At 37.0% G+C, this 5570-nt stretch overlaps 1 non-coding gene across 1 annotated transcript; it reads left to right on the forward strand.

The window, feature by feature from the left end:
- Positions 1-2762: 2762 nt before the first annotated feature.
- On the forward strand, positions 2763-2870 carry LOC112714202 (small nucleolar RNA R71). The gene has a single exon (XR_003159157.1). It is a non-coding gene; the product is annotated as a small nucleolar RNA R71 (small nucleolar RNA).
- The last annotated feature ends 2700 nt before the right edge of the window (positions 2871-5570 follow it).

Here is a 5570-nt window from a genome sequence, read left to right on the forward strand (position 1 = left end):
CTCAGGGATTACCTTCTTCTTGGCCACAACTTTATAGAAGTGGTCTTGATGGGCTTTTGAGATGAATCTCTCCATCTTCCATGACTCGGAGGTGGAAGCTTTTGTCTTCCCTTTTCTCTTTCTAGAGGTTTCTCCGGCCTTTGGTGCCATCAATGGTTATGGAAAAACAAAAAAGCTATGCTTTTACCACACCAAACTTAGAATGTTGCTCGCCCTCGAGCAAAGAAAAGAAAAGAATAGAAGAAGAAGAAGAAGAAGATATGGAGGAGAGTGAGGGAGAGGTGGTGGCGGCCAAGAGGGAGAAAAGAGGGGTGTGTTTGTGTGAAAATAAAGAAGGAAAGAGTGGTTTATATAGGAGTGGGAGAGGGTAGTAGGTTCGGTCATTTAGGGTGGGATTGGGTGGGAAAGAGATTTTGAATTTGAAGGTAGGTGGGGTTTATGGGGAAGAGTGGATGGATGTGAGTGGTGAAGAGGTGATGGGAAAGAGAGATTGAGGTGATTGGTGAAGGGTGTTTGGGGAAGAGTGTGAAAGAAGAGAGAGGGTGAGTTGAGGTAGGTGGAGATCCTGTGGGGTCCACAGATCCTGAGGTGTCAAGAATTTCTTATCTCTACACCAATTAGGCATGTAAAACGCCCTCTGCATGCAATCCTGGCATTTAACGCCAGACTGATGCTTGTTTCTGGCGTTAAACGCCAGCTTTGTGCTTGTTTCTGGCGTTAAACGCCAGCTTGATGCTTGTTTCTGGCGTTTAACGCCATCCTTCCTCAGGGTGCAATCCTGGCATTTAAACGCCAGACTGCTACTTGTTTCTGGTGTTCAACACCAGATTCATGCTCTGTTCTGGCATTGAACACTAGCCAGATGCTCCTTACTGGCGTTTAAACGCCAGTAAGCTCTTCCTCCAGGGTGTGCTGTTTTTGATTCTGTTTTTAATTTTAGTATTTGTTTTGTGACTCCACATGATCATGAACCTAATAAACATAAAAGAACAATAAAAATATAGATAAATAAAAATTAGGTTGCCTCTTAATAAGCGCTTCTTTAATGTCAATAGCTTGACAGTGAGCTTTCATGGAGCCTCACAGATGTTCAGAGCATGATGAGGGCCTCCCAACACCAAACTTAGAGTTTTAATGTGGGGGCTTCTCAACACCAAACTCTGGCCTCCCAACACCAAACTTAGAGTTTGATTGTGGGGGCTTTGTTTGACTCTGTATTGAGAGAAGCTTATCGTGCTTCCACTCCATGGTTGCAGAAGAAGATCCTTGAGCTTTAAACACAAGGTAGTCCCCATTCAATTGAAGGACTAGCTCTCCTCTGTCAACATCAATCACAGCTCCTGCTGTGGCTAGGAAGGGTCTTCCAAGGATGATGCATTCATCATTCTCCTTCTTAGTGTCTAAGATTATAAAATCAGCAGGGATGTAAAGGCCTTTAACCTTCACTAACACATCCTCTACCAATCCATAAGTTTATCTTATTGACTTGTCTACCATCTCTATTGAGAAAGTGGCAGCTTGTACCTCAAAATCCCCAGCTTCTCCATTACAGAGAGTGGCATAAGATTTATACCTGACCCCAGGTCACACAAAGCTTTCTCAAAGGTTATGGTGCCTATGGTACAAGGTATTAAGAATTTACCAGGATCTTGTTTCTTTTGATATAAAGTTTGCTGAACCCATGTATCTAGTTCACTAATAAGCAAGGGAGGTGCATCCTTCCAAGTCTCATTACCAAACAACTTGGCATTCAGCTTCATGATAGCTCCTAGATATTGAGCAACTTGCTCTCCAGTTACATCTTCATCCTCTTCAGAGGAAGAATAGTTTTCAGAGCTCATAAATGGCAGAAGGAGGTTTAATGGAATCTCTATGGTCTCTATATAAGCCTCAGATTCTTTTAGGTCCTCAATAAGGAACTCCTTCTTGTCTGGGAGACGTCCCATGAGGTCTTCCTCATTGGGATTCACATCCTCCCTTTCCTCTCCAGGTTCAGCCATTTTGATTATGTCAGTGGCCTTGCACTCTCTTTTCGGATTCTCTTCAGTATTGCTAGGGAGAGTACTAGGAGGTGTTTCAGTGATTTTCTTACTCAGCTGGCCCACTTGTGCCTCTAAATTTCTGATGGAGGAATTTGTTTCACTCATGAAATTTAAAGTAGCCTTAGACAGATCAGAGACTATATTTGCTAAGCTAGAGGATCTTTGCTCAGAATTCTCTGTCTGTTGCTGAGAAGATAATGGAAAGGGCTTACTATTGCTAAGCCTGTTTCTTCAACCATTATTAAAGCCTTGTTGGGGCTTTTGTTGATCCTTCCATGAGAAGTTTGAATGATTTCTCCATGAAGAATTGTAGGTGTTCCCATAGGGTTCACCCATGTAATTAACCTCTGCCATTGCAGGGTTTTCAGGATTATAAGCTTCTTCTTCAGAAAATGCCTCTCTAGTACTATTGGATGCATTTTGCCATCCATTCAGACTTTGAGAGTTCATGTTGACTTGCTGAGTTAACATTTTGTTCTGAGCCAATATCGCATTCAGAGTATCAATTTCAAGAACTCCCTTCCTCTGAGATGTCCCATTACTCACATAATTCCTCTCAGAAGTGTACATGAATTGGTTATTTGCAACCATATCAATGAGTTCTTGAGCTTCTGCAGGTGTTTTCTTTAGGTGAATGGATCCACCTGTAGAATGGTCCAGTGACATCTTAGAGAACTCAGATAGACCATAATAGAATATATCCAAAATGGTCCACTCTGAAAGCATGTCAGAAGGACACCTTTTGGTCATCTGCTTGTATCTTTCCCAAGCTTCATAAAGGGATTCACCATCTTTCTGTTTGAAGGTCTGAACGTCCACTCTAAGCTTACTTAGTTTTTGAGGAGGAAAGAACTTATCCAAGAAGGTCGTGACCAGCTTATCCCAAGAGTCCAGGCTATCCTTAGGTTGTGAGTCCAACCATGTTCTAGCTTTGTCTCTTACAGCAAAAGGGAAAAGCATGAGCTTGTAGACTTCAGGATCTACTCCATTAGTCTTAACAGTCTCACAAATCTGCAAGAACTCAGTCAAAAACTGGTAGGGATCTTCTGATGAAAGTCCATGAAACTTGCAGTTCTGTTGCATTAGAGCAACTAGTTGAGGTTTCAGCTCAAAATTGTTTGCTCCAATGGAAGGGATTGAGATGCTTCTTCCATCAAATTTGGAAGTAGGTGTAGTATAGTCACCAAGCATCCTCCCTGCATTATTATTTTTGGCTGCCATCTCCTCTTCCTTTTTGAAAATTTCTGTCAGGTTGTCTCTAGATTATTCTAATTTAGCTTCTTTTAGTTTCCTCTTCAGAGTCCTTTCAGGTTCAGGATCTGCTTTAACAAGAATATTCTTGTCCTTGCTCCTGCTCATATGAAAAAGAAGGGAACAAAAAATAATTAGGGATCCTCTTTACCACAGTAGAGAGATTCCTTTATGTTAGTATAGGAAGAAGAATAGAGAAAGGAAGAGAGGAAAATTCGAACTCAGAGAGAGGAGAGGGTTCAAATTTTTAGATGAAGAAAAGTGTTAGTAAATGAATAAATAAATAGAAAAGAGATGAGAGAGAGAGAATTTCGAACATAAATTTTGAAAAAGGGTTAGTGATTTTCGAAAATTAAGATAAGAACTAAAATTAAAATTAAAATTTGAAACAATTAGTTAATTAAAAGGATTTTGAAAAAGAAGAGGGAATTTTCGAAAATTAGAAAGAGAAAAGTAGTTAGGTGGTTTTGAAAAAAGATAAGAAACAAACAAAAAGTCAATTAGTTAGTTGAAAAAGATTTGAAAAATCAATTTTGAAAAGATAAGAAGTTAGAAAAGATTTTTGAAATCAATTTTGAAAAAGATATGATTTAAAAAAGATATTTTTAAAAAGATATGATTGAAAAAGATATTTTGGAAAATATTTTATTTTTAAAACTAAAATTGATTACTTGACTAACAAGAAACTAAAAGATATGATTCTAGAATTTAAAGATTGAACATTTCTTAACAGAAAGTAACAAACTTCAAATTTTTGAATCAATCACATTAATTGTTAGTAAAGTTTCAATTTTGAAATAAAGATAAGAAAAAAATTTTGAAAATAGATTTTAAAAAATTTTCAAAAATAATAAAAAAATGAAAAAGATTTGATTTTTGAAAAAGATTTTGAAAAGATAGGATTTTTACAATTGAAAATTTGACTTAACTTATAAGAAATAGCTAAGTTTTAAAAATTTTTGACTAAGTCAACTCAAATTTTCGAAAATTATGAGCAAAATAAGGAAAAGATATTTTTTTGATTTTTAAATTTTTAATGAGGAGAGAGAAGAACACAAAAATGACTCAACATGAAAATGCAAGATCAAAACACATAATGCATGCAAGAACACTATGAATGTCAAGATGAATACCAAGAACACTTTGAAGATCAAGATGAACATCAAGACTTATTTTTGAAAAATTTTCAAGAAAAGAAAAATATGCAAGACACCAAACTTAGAAATTTTTCATATTTAGGCACTAAGAATTCAAAAATGCATATAAACAACAAAAAACACAAAACAAGAAAATATCAAGATCAAACAAGAAAACTTACCAAGAACAACTTGAAGATCATGAAGAACACTATGCATGAAATTTTCGAAAAATACATGAATTTTTAAAACATGCAATTGACACCAAACTTAAAAATAGACACTAGAATTAAACAAGAAACACAAAATATTTTTGAATTTTATGATTCTATAAATTTTTTTTGTATTTTATTTTTTTCGAAAATTATTTATTTTTGGAAAAACGAAAACAAAGAAAAAAAATTTGAAGGATTTTTGAAAACTTTTTGAAAAGAAAATTACCTAATCTGAGCAACAAGATGAACCGTCAGTTGTCCAAACTCGAACAATCTCCGGCAACGGCGCCCAAAACTTGGTGCACGAAATTGTGATCATCAATAATGGCGCCAAAAAAACTTGGTAGCGCTCTCAAACGTGAATCACACTTTGTCACAACCTCGCACAACTAACCAGCAAGTGCATTGGGTCGTCCAAGTAATACCTTACGTGAGTAAGGGTCGATCCCACGGAGATTGTTGGTATGAAGCGAGCTATGGTCAACTTGTAAATCTCAATTAGGCGGATAATAAATGATTATGGAGTTTTCGAAATTTAAGCTAAATAAAGCATAAAATAGATGAAGGGGATACTTATGTAGATCCTTGGTGGAAACTTCAGATAAGTGTATGGAGATCGTTTGTCCCTTCTGAATCTCTGTTTTCCTACTGTCTTCCTTCAATCATTCTCACTCCTTTCTATGGCAACCTGTATGTATGGCATCACCGTTGTCAATGGCTACTTCCCATCCTCTCAGTGAAAATGGTCCAAATGCTTGTTACAGCACGGCTAATCATCTGTCGGTTCTCGATCATGTCGGAATAGAATCCATTGATTCTTTTGCGTCTGTCACTACGCCCAACAATCGCGAGTTTGAAGCTCGTCACAGTCATTCAATCCCTGAATCCTACTTGGAATATCACAGACAAGGTTTAGACATTCCGGA

Source organism: Arachis hypogaea, chromosome 9, assembly GCF_003086295.3.
Source record: "Arachis hypogaea cultivar Tifrunner chromosome 9, arahy.Tifrunner.gnm2.J5K5, whole genome shotgun sequence".
Lineage (NCBI taxonomy): Eukaryota > Viridiplantae > Streptophyta > Magnoliopsida > Fabales > Fabaceae > Arachis > Arachis hypogaea.